Here is a 13,471-nt window from a genome sequence, read left to right on the forward strand (position 1 = left end):
AATATGCACTTTACAAGGGTTGTTCATCTTGAATATACTAGCGCAGCTGGGCAGGAATGCGCATTTTGAAGAGCGTTACTATTACGCCACGAAGAGGCAGGCGTAAAAATTGTGGTGCTGTTGCCCGGGTGCAGTTTTGCACATATACAGACGCAAATCTGCGACGGCCGCAGTGCAAGCGCATTGTAGCCACGCCCACAGCCACGCCCCTAACAACCACGGCATCGTTTGCGACATAAATGCCCAATCTTTTGCGCAATGCGCATAAACAAAACCATCGCAAAAGCTCTGTGTTATGCGCAATATCACGCAAATATATTAGCGATCACGCTTGTGATGGCGCAGACAACCTTTTGCGTCCACTTATGCGCTGCGCTGCTTTAATAAATGAGCCCCATTGTACCTTGACATTTTCCTGATCTTAGAACAAAAACGCTTTTATAACCCTGTAGCAACTCTCTGCACAGGCTATGGCAGGGGGTTGTTCAAGTCAATTCCTTTCCCTTTTATGTAACCAACTCTTTTTAACTGGCCACTACCCAGTGACATCCAACCACTCCCTTGTCCCTGCCAGGTAATTATAAAAGGATTATTACATAATAGGAGGGTGATACAAAAGACTTTGGAAAGCAAGGCTGCAGCTTGTTCCATCATAGATTAGCAAGACAATATATTTTATATAGAGAGCATGATAGGGTAAAAGAAATTAATTTAATAATATAAACCTAGAAAAATAAAATAAAAGATAAAACACATATATTTGTTATATAATAAGAACTTATTTATTTTGCAGATACCTATTCATTAGAGAGATACATAGAACCATTTTTATTCTTCCTTTATTCTTCCTTTTCCCTAATGATCGACAGGCAGCACAATTTGCGCCCATTTAACCTGTTTAGATTTCTCCTCATATCTAATTCTAGAAAGAATTACCATATTGCCTTGCCAAAGGTTAGAAGGAAAATAGTAATGTGACACTGCATTTGGGTCACAAATTACCCTTAATGGATCATGTTGGGAGTCTCAATTTTGTAAGCAACTTGGCTTTCTAGGTGACATTGAAATACATCGAAAAAGGTCTACATATGCCACACTTTATTACCTGCTGGGTGTCAGAGACTTATCCTTTAAATTTCTAGAGCATATACAGGCCAGTGGTGTGCATCAGAGTTAAAGAAAAACGAAATCCATGGATGAGTTCTCACCAAGGCATGCCATTCTTCTGAACAATCCATAATTCTTGCAAGACCTGCTTGAAATTATTTATATTTTTTCAAACCTTTAAATGCACACCTCAGGATTAACTCACTACTGGCCTGCATGGGGTGCACATATCTTGCATTTCTTGATAACCTCATACTCCTGCGGTTTTTTAGGCAAGAAAAGTTAAAAAAAAAAAAAACAGACCTAGGCAAGATATGATCCAGCCTCATGAATGCAAAATGGCCCTTTCAACAGGCAATGGATGATTGAATGTTTGATGTAAACTTTTTTTATATTTTCTTTTCTAGGATGAAAATATGCCATGGGCTGAACTCAAGCCCATTTAGAATGCTTCAGCCTTGTGCTGAATGTAACAGAAATAGAACTTGACTTACTTTAGTTGATACTTCAGTAATTAAATTCCTTTTGCCTGGGTCTAGGGATGGGCGAAATTTTTCGCCTCGATTCGCCAAAAAATGACTTTTTTTGACGCCCATAGACTATAATGGGTATCTGCGACAATTTGCCGGCGGCGAGTTTTTGTCGAAACGAAACGGGTCAAATTCGCCCACAGCTCAAAAGGTTGTCCCTCAAAAACAATTTTACCCAGTACAGTTCCCTGAAAATAAAATATTTTTTACTTTTTTGTTCATCAATCAAACCAAATAATAGATATGAGACAATTGAGTACAGATAGTCTGCTTACCCACCCGTATACTAGAAGAGTATGCTACAGCATGCTCAAGGAAGTAGTATTCCCAACCAAATACTATAAGCATTGCAAATACTTCAAGCAATACTAGAATTCAATAGAACCCAGTATGCCCTGGGTAACTGTGTACACCCCCACTACACCTCTGCTAACCCATTCTCTGGTGCCCACAGGACAGCTATTGACTGGGGTAAGATTTAATATCATAGTAGGGGCACTGTGAATTAAGGAATTAATCAGAACACACTTTTATCAATTTAAAGTCTCACTAAATATAAAATGTAGTCATTTTGTGTGCCTGATGTTCCAGTTAGATGCTAAAAGTTATTTTAGGGAAGCTAACTGACAGCGTATCATTTTCAGGCTGGCAGCAACACAATGTAGAATGTATTGTTCGTGTTTTAAGCATATTCAAGCACAACCGCTTCTTTGTACAATTAATGGCAGGTATGGCCAAAAAAATGAGAGAACAGAAAAATTAAAGAAATACTTAAAGACATACAACTTCCAGCACGGGGGGGGGCACTTTCCAAACCTCTGACCTATGCTGTAAGGAAACCTGCACTAAGAAAGGAGAGAGCAACTAGCAGCTGCTTTAAACAACTCCATTACTATACAGGCAGATGAAAAAAAAATATGGCTAAAAAAAATAAAACCAGAAAAATAAACAAAGTTTCTAACTTAATTGGCTTTTGGCAGAGAGCCTAGAACAGCCACAGCAGGAGAAAAGATACTTTTATAATATTTTCTAGATGAGCAAACAAGTAATTGTAACAATATAAAGTAACAGGTCCCTTGGGAAAAGTTAGACTCGCAGCTTAAAGGGCAATTCACCTTCATTAGCAAAACTGTACTGACTGAAAAAAAACCACAGAGATATATTCAAACTTTCATAACCTGCCAAATTTTGTAAAATGAACATGATAATTAGGGGGTGTGGCCATAAAATGGGTGTGGTCAAAAAAATATTGCTGCTGGAATTCATGGGAAACCACTGCATTATGGGTAAAAAAATGAGGGGTCATTTATTATGACCGTGCATATCTAAATGACCCGCCAGTTAGGGGACAGCTAAGTTAAGTCTCTAGATCCTTCCGTTAATGAAAACAGAGATCTGTGGCAATTCAGAACAGGGCATGGTGGTTTGCACCCCGTCCTACAGTTTGAAAATTACCCCTATGTGTTTTGTGTGCATTTTTGCATAAAACATTGAACTTGCATTTGTAAACGAGACCTGTACAGAATATTTATATATGTTTTAGATGCAGTACTAGATCATGGCCACCAGGTGGGAGAAAAGCTTAATGGTATATGTTGTTTCTGTATGCTGAATGCACAAATTATTGTTTCCCAGTAAATAACTTGTTCTGTAGTGTATATGTGTATATAAGGGTACTCAGAGAATTATATTCAGACAAACCAATACAGAAGTTTTAATAAGGGTAGTTCTCTGATGGGCAAGTAATGCCACTATTAAACACATATGTTTAACTAAACAGTTTATAGTGTACCATTCTTGAAAAATAGCTGAAAATGATCTGAAATACAGGGGACTATTTATTGGGTGAACAATCATGCCCTTATTTTGGGTTGTAAAGTTACTTTTGCCCACAGGCATTAAAGACTTATCTCTTTAATTCCTCTGTAAATGTGTGTGCCCATGCTTGGTGCCTTCTGCACAGGGCCGACATCAGAAATTTGGGTCCCTGTACAAGTTATTTATATGGTCCCCCCACGAATACTAGCAGTAGTAACAACTAGCAGGTAGAGAGGTTTTGCTGGGACAAAAGGTTGACCTTGTTGGATGTTTTTCTTTCAAACACAGCTACTATGAAATATTGTAGATAGTGAAAACAATTAATGTGCTAAAAAGTCAGTAAATTTATTGGGGTCAGTAGAATTGTTTTAATCATTGGTGGAGTCAGTGGAGTTTGCCTCTGCCTGCCCCTGAAAAGCAAGTTTCTCTGCAGTTTGATTGCTTGATTCATGAGTTATTTAAGCTTCTACTTAACTTACATAAGTTTCTAGGCAATTTAACCTTATACATAACTTATGCAAATTACACTTTTTCACATAAAGATTTCTCCGAGCCTAGGACAAAAGTACCCCCTTTCCCTTCCCTGATGGTAGCCCTGTTTCTGCATACTGTGGAGTCTAGAAAGGTGGCCTCCCTCTCTGCGGTACACTGGTATTGACCATCAGATACATGATGCCCAATACACAAAGCTTTCCTGTAGATGCAGGAGGGCCCATCTACAAAAAAAAATGCTAAACTGTGTAAATGCAGCTGCCAATAGCAACCAAACAATTAGTTTTGGTCAGTCTACAAAACATTATATAATAAAACTAATTTATCTAATCAGTTGTTATTGATAACTGCACAGGTCTCATTTAGCACTTTTGTTCGTATATCAGCTCCATGATGTTTTGCTTTTGCACAGACTTGTATACAGCCAGCCATCAGGAGGGAGCAGATATAACATGTTCGGAGGCCCTGTAACTGCCAGGATAATAAAACATTTTTAATATGGTTCAATAAGTACACATTACAACTGTACTGCACTGTTTCTTCTGCTAGTTCTGCATATATGCTTGGGAAATTAGGGGATCAATATAGTCAAAAGGGGGTAGTGATATCACTGGGTGGGGACTCGGAGTATCAGCATCTGGGCCTAGCAGGCCAAGAGAAGCTGGGTGACGTGTGATCCAATGGTTACATGAGTGGGCCACTTTCCATTCAGCACTTCCTAGATGTCACTGCTCTCCACACATTCCCCCGTTCTCTTCACCATTTAATTGTACCATGGGGATGGACATTGGGTCCCCCATTCTGGTGCTCAAACAAGATTCTGAGCTGATGCAAGACTTGCCTTAATAACAGTGTCCACAAAGTTCATTTTGCTTGACTAATGTGATAAAATAGGATTTTGAATAATTTTTTTGTGTGACGGGTCCCCTTTAAAGGAAAGGAGTACAGCCCCTTCAAAATAATTAACTGCAGGTCCCCTGTTAATTGTTACTTCTAAAAAAAGAAATGTGATGCTATTTTTGCATACCACATTAAAGAGCAAATTTCAACACTTCCTACTGAAGTCAAAGGGAAAAAACATGCACTAATTTGCAGAGTTTTGACCAAAGCTATTAAGAAGCTATGATCAAAATACTGTAACAACTGTAAAAGTGAACTTCAGCTCCCATATAATGTAGGACCTGCAGTTCAATTAGGGAATAGTCACAATCATAACTCTAAATCAACACGGAAGATGAACTACAACTCCTTCTTGGAAATCTTAGCATAGTAATTGACTATGTGCACCAAAACCATAAGATGTAATACAGATTTTATTTATACACCACTCATGTTAAAATACCATATCCCATAAAAACAAAGCACAGTATTTGGAGGGGCCCCTCTGGTTAATACATATAACATATGCCCGCATATGGCCAGTTCATAAGACCTGGGAAAATTGCCATATCATTGTTTTTATAGCTACAGCTAGTATTGTGAAGTTATGAATTGGTGTTGGGTACCATTTTGCTTAAAGGGGCGGTTCAACTTTAAATTAACGTTTACTATGATATAGAATGGGAAATTCTAAGCAACATTTCAATTGGTCTTCATTATTTATTTTTTTATAGTTTTTGAATGATTTGCCTTTTTCTTCTGACTTTTTCCAGCTTTCAAATGGGCGTCACTGACCCTATCGAAAAATAAATGCTCTGTAAGGCTACAAATGTATTGTTATTGCTTTTTATTACTCATCCTTCTATTCAGACCCTCCCCTATTCATAGTCTGGTCTTTTATTTAAATCAATACATGGTTGCTAAGGTAATTTGGACCCTAGCATCCAGACTGCTGAAATTGCAAACGGAAGAGTTGCTGAATAAAAAGCTAAATAACTCAAAACCACAAATAATAAAAAACAAAAATCCAGTTGCAAATAGTCTCAGAATATCTCTCTCTACATCATTAACAAAAAGTTAATTTATAGGTGAACAACCCCCTTAAAATCATTATATGCCTTTAATGGAGAGTTCCGAGGAGTACTGCCAAAACTGTCAATCTGTATAGCACATGATTAAGTAGAAGTCTCCTTTATGGTCTATCCAAGCCCCAAATCAACAAAAATATCACAATTTGGTGTTACTTAGCTGAATTCCATCCAGTTAAATCTGCCGCAAAGCCAGATAGGTCCCCTTTTAACATATCCCAAACATTGTAACACCAGGCTCAGTCTATAGCCATGCTCCTTCAAACACCTTTTGTCATTCCTGTGCTAGCCATTGAAGAACATGTGCCATAGCCAGAGGGGTGTTAGGGCCTGCTGCAGGCAAGGTAGCAAATTCAATACCACCCACCCCTGTGCTTACTATGAACACTTTGAGAAAGTTAGATCACAGATGCAGGAAGCGCAATTGTATTGTCTGCACCAATATACCTGAAAATATAGAAATTCAGTTCTTAAAGTTACTGATATAACTTTGTGTGGCACCTGCTAATTAAAAGGCCAATTAATATTTGCACCCAAGGCAACATTATTGGTTCCCATCATGGCTGCCCTCAAACACTGATTCACCACCATGAGGTAGAAAGTAGAATTCTAAGACAACCTGCTGTTTTTTTATTATTTATGCTTTTTAATATATTTCAATTTCTGTTCTGCAACACACAGGCTTGGAACTTTAAATGCCCTTGATAAAGGATTCTCTGTAGAACAATTTATATATGGAGAGATAGGTTTATGGTCCACCATGGTGGAAAAAAACACAGACACAAGGCCGGAATGGAGCCCGATGTCCTGCATCATTTTATGTCACTTAATGCTCTAGTACTTGAGTCTGGGGCTTTCATAAAGGACCACTGTATTAAGGTTCAGATGCATGACATCCTTTTGATTTTTTTGCCAAACTCAGATTCAAAACAGAAACGCAGAATTCCACACAAATGTGCATTTTATCTATAAAAAAAGCTTGAACTAAAATGGTTCAGAATATGTTTAAAAACCTAGAGGATAAAAATATACTGTGAACTAGGAAAAAAAGATTCTGTGCTTTTTTTTTTTACGCTGTGGCTTTTGAAGGATGAAGGAGTTATTAATGTGTATGAGACCTTAGAGGTAGAGTCTGGTAACCATATTCTGTGCATGCTGCACATCAGCACATAAAAAAGAAATAGCGGTGCCAGAATAAGATTTCAATATAGATGCAATGAATATATTGATGTAACTAAGTTTATAAGGCACAGGCACACATAAACCAGCTTAGTTGAGCATCTGAAGAGCAAATGCCTTATTGTGGGAACTATGCACTGAACTAATAGCAGCTACTACAAATCAGCAGAACCTAATTATATCTCAACTGATCTACATTATATCACACAATTCATCCCTAATGTGATGACTGGGTCAATGGACTCCAGGCATTCCATTAACCAGTATAGTTTAGGCTAAGACATCTGAGTTTAGGACAAATACTCCTGTTTCACTAAAGTTGTTGGATGAAAATACTCAGTTATGAAAATAATATAGGACCTATACTACTGTCTTTTTTACTGTTGTTTTCCTTGAACAAATCAGTAAAAAGTAAGAAAATCAAAAATGCTAAAGACTAAAGGTAGCAACATGACCTTGGCACAACAATGGTATTGTATTATTCTTTCCAACTGCATTTGTATAATACTGTATATTATTTGGCCTTTACTACTACTCCACTTATTTCACTCTCATGACACATAATAGATGCCTGCGCCCATCTACCAATTCACCTTGCCCTAGACTACAACTGAAATGGCTTTATAATATAGGCAATATTTAGTGATTCCCAATTGAGTGGATCAAACCAATATGTTAAGATGAAAACAGCTAAAAGCATAACCTACTGTTAAGAAACAGCTTTACGATATCTGGCCCAGAAAGTTGGCACCTAAATTTTGTTGTTCTGAAAACTCTCCAGTGATTTAAAGAGCATTCACTTTCACAGACAGTTTTAGACATAGTTACAGTATAAAAGAACACAATGTCCAGCCAATGCATCCAGTCAATGAAACTGGTAGTTAGGCATTACTCATGGCATCTCAATACAAAAGCTTTTGAATTATTTTAAAGAGAAAATCCAATTATTTAAAGGAAATATTTTACTTCTATTAAATATCTAGTCAATTACAAGAGTCTAAAATAATTGGTAGAAACACCCAGCTGCTGTGCTTGCAGCTTATCAAAAACTAAACTTGCCACAATTGAGAATTATTTGGGATTTACAGACAAATCCTGCGTAAATTATCTAATTAGCACTGACAAGGATTTTAAGATGATGGCCTGTAAAAAAGAATGCATCATTTTATTCTATAAATTCATAAATTCTTGGGGGGGGGGAGAAAATCTGAAAACTGGATTGCACATTGTAGGAGGTGATATTTAGGCTTTGTACTATTGTACTATGTTGCACACCTGATTAGTTTTACATAAATAAAATCATTATATATTATAAATATATGATAAATATTAGAGGGAAACATACACAAAGCAAATGCTATAGCAGCAATCAATGTCTTTTAGAGTTCTTGATAAATGGCGCACTATAATGAGAAGCATTGATTATAAAGTACCTTAACGCTCATGAACCGAATGCCACCTTTGGAAAAGCTCCATTGGCAATAGGCAAGTGCACTGAAGGATTTGGCTGCCTTAAATACTGTCAAAATTCTGGTCACCCTGAGGACTTTCAAGAGCCCTTCTGCTCTTCCTGTTTAGCATTGGTTAAAAAAGTGTGTCCCTCAGACTGGCTGGTTTGAAAAAGGCCACATTCTGGCCACCTTTAACTCTTATATGAATATATCGGGCCAATGAACCAAGCAAAAGCAGACTCCACCTAACTTTTGTACATTTTATTTGCATTGCATTGTGGGTTAAGTAGTTGCCTGTAAGCTGTGGAGAGGTTTACAATTTGTAACATCAGTGTTTAGTCTCTCCTTCCCCTGCCAGGATTTCAAATGATGCAGAAAGAGAAGAATTGTTAAACAGCTGGATTGCAGCATAGAAAATGGCATTTATTCAGGCAACTGTGATGAGTATATATGGGGTTTCTGTGTTATGTGGGCCTCTTTATCAAATTTTGGTCTGGAAGCCGGAGTTCCCCCTTCAGTACTACAGAGCCACCTGCTGGCAACACAGGATAATAAGCAAAAAGAAGCACATATGAACAATAGCATAAAGTGAAGCAGGAGGCCCTCGGGCATGACGTCACAAGAAGGAAGTGAGGTCTAAAGGAATGAAAGAGTCGGGGGGACGGAGGAGCAATTCTGTTGCCTATAAGAATAATGGAAGAATGCAGAGGCATGACATCACCTGGAGGAGGATTAGTTGGGATTATGGGCCGAAGGTGAGAGAGGTTGAGTGACTTGGGTTGTTGGGTGGCTCGACATCCTGGCTGGCTGCATGGAAGTAGTGGAGTCCGGCGAGCAGGCTTGAGACCAGGGTTTAAAACATGCTGTACTCTGCTTCGTTCTCTGTAGCGCTGCTGGGGATGTTGATTCATCCCTGAATCTCTTTGGATGACCAGCTGTCCTTCTAGGTTCTCCATCGCGCAGTCAGTACCTGAAAGTACAAAAAACAAAATGTTATTTGCCTAACCTTGCCCTGACTGCACCTTTTACCCCCTCTAACCACACACTTTCACACCTGTTCCCCCCGGCTATTGGAGGGAGGGGGCATGCCTTGCCATACACTTAGCCCCCCACTCCCCAGGCAGTGCTGGCACCAGGCCCGAGAACAATAGGCCTCATATGCCTTTGTCTGATTCACTGTGGCCTCTTTGGTGCCTAAGTTTTCCATGAACTTCTGCCTACCCCTTAAACTACCATTGCCATATGATATACCTCTTTGAGCAAAACAGACTGAAACATTAGTTTTGGAAGATTTGAAAGGCTCTCAAGAGTATCCATGAAGGAGGAGCCAGGATCCCCTGCCCTGGTTATCCAGCTACCCTTCTGATTAAAAATAGTACTGCGTTCTCTTGCACCCTTACGTCTCCCAACTGCAACCCTGCTGATTTCTTGCTTTCTGATGGGGGTACCAGCTCTCCTATCCTAAATGCCTGTGGTATACTTGTCATGTTTTTATGGCCAATGAATTCCTTAGGAGCTGCAGTTTCCTTGGGTCCCCAACTGCCACAGTTGTACTGGGAATGGTTCTCCTTGTTTCTGTGCGTGCGGAGCAGCAGAGAAAAAGTGTGTAAAGTCAAATCTTGACAATGCATCAGCAAGTATATTTTTTACTCCCCGGATATGTGTGGCTTGAAAATTGCTACTGTTCTCTAGACATCTCAATACTAGCCTTCTTAGCAAAGTAATGACTGTACCAGATGATGCTGCTAAATTATTGATTGCATGAACTACCCTCATGTTATCTGTCCAAAAAAAAAACTACTTCCTTATTCCTCAGCTCCTTACCCCACAACTCCACTAATGCTATTATAGGAAACGGTTCTTTGTCAGCCCCTTGCTCTGCCATTCTGTTAACCATTTCTGCTTGCACCATCTACCCTGAAAATAGGATCCAAACCCTTTACTACCTGCTGCGTCTGTAAATAGCCTTAATTCCTGTTTGGCTATTTTGCACTGGCTGTGACCATATCCTGACCAGATTTAATTGCGAAAAAAATGTATCCCAAACTTGTAAATCCTCCCTAACTTCTTTAGTTAACCTTTTTTGCTTTTGCCAACAAGCCCTCCTTTCTTCCATAAAATATTCTCCCCATGGGTATTACCTTAAAGGCAAAGTCAAGTGTGCCCAAAATTTATTGAAGCTTCTTCACTGTTACTTTCTCCCAGCCCCCCACCGAGTTAACCAGATTCCTAGTTTTCACAACCTTCTCAACTGGCAATTTGCAAACATCCAACCTGGAGTCGATTTCTGTAACTGGAATAGTCAATTTTGTACAAGGCTCTACTGTTTTCTCTTTAGCTATGGGGTACTCCCATATTCCCTAGCAGTGCCTTTAGTTCATTCAGCAATTTCTTGCAGACTGTTTATCCACTTGAACCCACTACTAAAAATTCATCCAGGTAATGGGCTATCCCTTTGCCCTGACTTTATATACCAATGTATATATGAACTGAAACACTCAAAGAAGGCACATGAAACTGCACAACCCATTGGAAGGCATCTGTCCACAAAATAATCTCCTTGGAAAAAACAACCGTTGTATTTAAAACTTCTGGGTTTAAAGGGAGGAGCCGGAAAGCCGACTCTATGTCCAGTTTTGCCATTTTGGCATTTAACCCTTTGGCTTTTACTACATCCAGGGCTTGGTCAAATGACAGATACTGTACCAAACATTGTTCTTTATCAATACCATCATAAACCAAACTTCCTTTTGTATATGATAAATCCTGTAATAGCCTGAATTTACCTGTATCTTTCTTAGGTACCACACCTAATGGGGATATGACCAAACCTTCTATGGGGGGTTCTTTAAAAGACCCTATCATCCTCCCCAGTTTTACCTCTTTCATAATTTTTCCCTTTATTATTATCTGGGTTTTCATAAGCTGATTTTTTATTATTTATTATTTTATTATTTTTTTATTATTATTCTTTGCTTCCTTTACAACTTTCTGAACTGGTATCCTAAAACCTTCTGTAAAACTTTCCTCCAAACATTTTGCTATAACTTTGTTGGGAAACATATTTACCAGGGTATCAATCTTAATTGGGGTTGGGGCCCTTCCCATCGTTGTTCTGAAAGGAATTACATGCAGCTACAACCTCCTTCTTCTTTACTCAGTCAATTGCAGGATGCTTACCACCACAGCAAGAACAAACATGCCTGAACCTACAACTTGCCCCTTTAACACAACTCTTCTCATTAAGACCCCAACACTCATTTCTGCTGTTAAAATGGTTGGCCTGTCTGTTGCTTGCTGGCCTATCACTCCTATCGCTGCCCACCCATTCCATCCAGACCTCCATGTCTTTCTGCCCAAAACTCAAAGAATTGTTGTCCTCCAGCTTTTCTCTAAACTCTCTCATAATTAACCCATGCATTGCTACTGTATGTGGTAAAAGTATTATAAACAGTATACATGTGCTTTACCAAATTAACACAATGCTCTGGGTGCTAAGTCATAAAGCAGGTCATATAAATCATGAACCCTTTTATCTGTAAGCGTATTTTGACAATTCAAATATATCTACATATTTTCCTGCCAGTATATCACTTTTTTTGTTAAATGCTTGCTATTATCAATATCTGACCTTGACCTTGCATCTCAGCTGCTGACTCTTCTCTCTGCTTCTGCTGTGACTGGCTATGATGCCATTGTTACCATGTTGATCAGGTAATCCCATTTTCACCTGACGAACCGGCTCCTTTGTGCTCTGTCTGCACTCTGTCCACACCTGATGCTGCTGATGTAGTTCTGCAGTCTCTGTTCACACTTGGCCTGTGCTGTTGATGCCATTACTCCGTTTGTCTTGCCTTCTCCTTTCTTCTTGCTGTCTTCCATCCTTGATCCCCTTGTGAGAATGCTCCATCAGATGCCAAGCCTTTTCTGCAGTTCAAATCTTGTCCTTATGTCTCAATTCTCTGTTGCTGGCTGCACCTGCAATTAGACAAGCATACTGGGGGGCTGTCAACCCTTTCCTGCCTAGCTCCCTCTGGTGACCTGCTCCTGCCCCTGGGGAGCCTGGCTCTGCTATGGGGCCTGCTAAAGTGGTTGCTGGCGGCCCTATGCTGCCTGGGGGATACGGTCAAGCTGCGTGGTCTGGGGCTTCTGGAGTAGCTACGTGTCTGGGAGCAGTCATGTGTACAGTGCATACTGCTGGTACTACAGGGGTGCTGGCGCTAGCCCTGTAGTAGCCTGGGGGTGGGCTTTCCCTTGCTGATCCCCTTCTGCGTCCCCTGTAGCCAGGTCCCCTGTCTCTGGGCCTCTTATACTACCTGTACTGATGCCCGCGGGGGGCGCTCTCGTGATCCCACTGTGCTGCCAAATGATTCAGAGCGGTGCCTGGAGTAATTCCTTCTGTCCGAGTGCCTCCTAATCTTGCCGCCATGCCTCCTTTCCCTTTGTTCCGGGCTGTAGCTGGACCGGCAAGCAGGGGAGCCCCTTCCTCCAGTAAAGCTTCAAGAAGCTTTGTGGCGGCGTCCTCTCCGGTCGATGTCAAGGCCGCCATCTTGGATCCCGCAAGAGTTTGGCCATTCCAAAATGACGTCTGGATCCGGATCATTCTCTCCGGTCCTTCTGCATGCGGCTGCCTTTGCAACAAGGAACGCTAAGCTGGGGTTATGGATCTGCTGGCCCGAGGGTGGGAGAGGTCGGTTGACTGGGTTGGTGGGTGGCTTGACATCCTGGCTGGCTGCATGGGGGTGCTGGAAGTATCGGGGTTCGGCGAGCAGACTTGAGACCAGGGCTTGGAACATGCTGCACTCTGCTTTGTCTTCTGTAGCGCTGCTAGGGATGTTGATTCTTAACCCCCCCTAACCCCACCCCTTCACACTTGCCCCCCTGGCCAGGAGAGGGAGGGGGCATGCCTTGCCATACACTCAGCCTC

The sequence above is a fragment of the Xenopus laevis genome, chromosome 9_10S (genome assembly GCF_017654675.1).
Source record: "Xenopus laevis strain J_2021 chromosome 9_10S, Xenopus_laevis_v10.1, whole genome shotgun sequence".
Classification (NCBI taxonomy): domain Eukaryota; kingdom Metazoa; phylum Chordata; class Amphibia; order Anura; family Pipidae; genus Xenopus; species Xenopus laevis.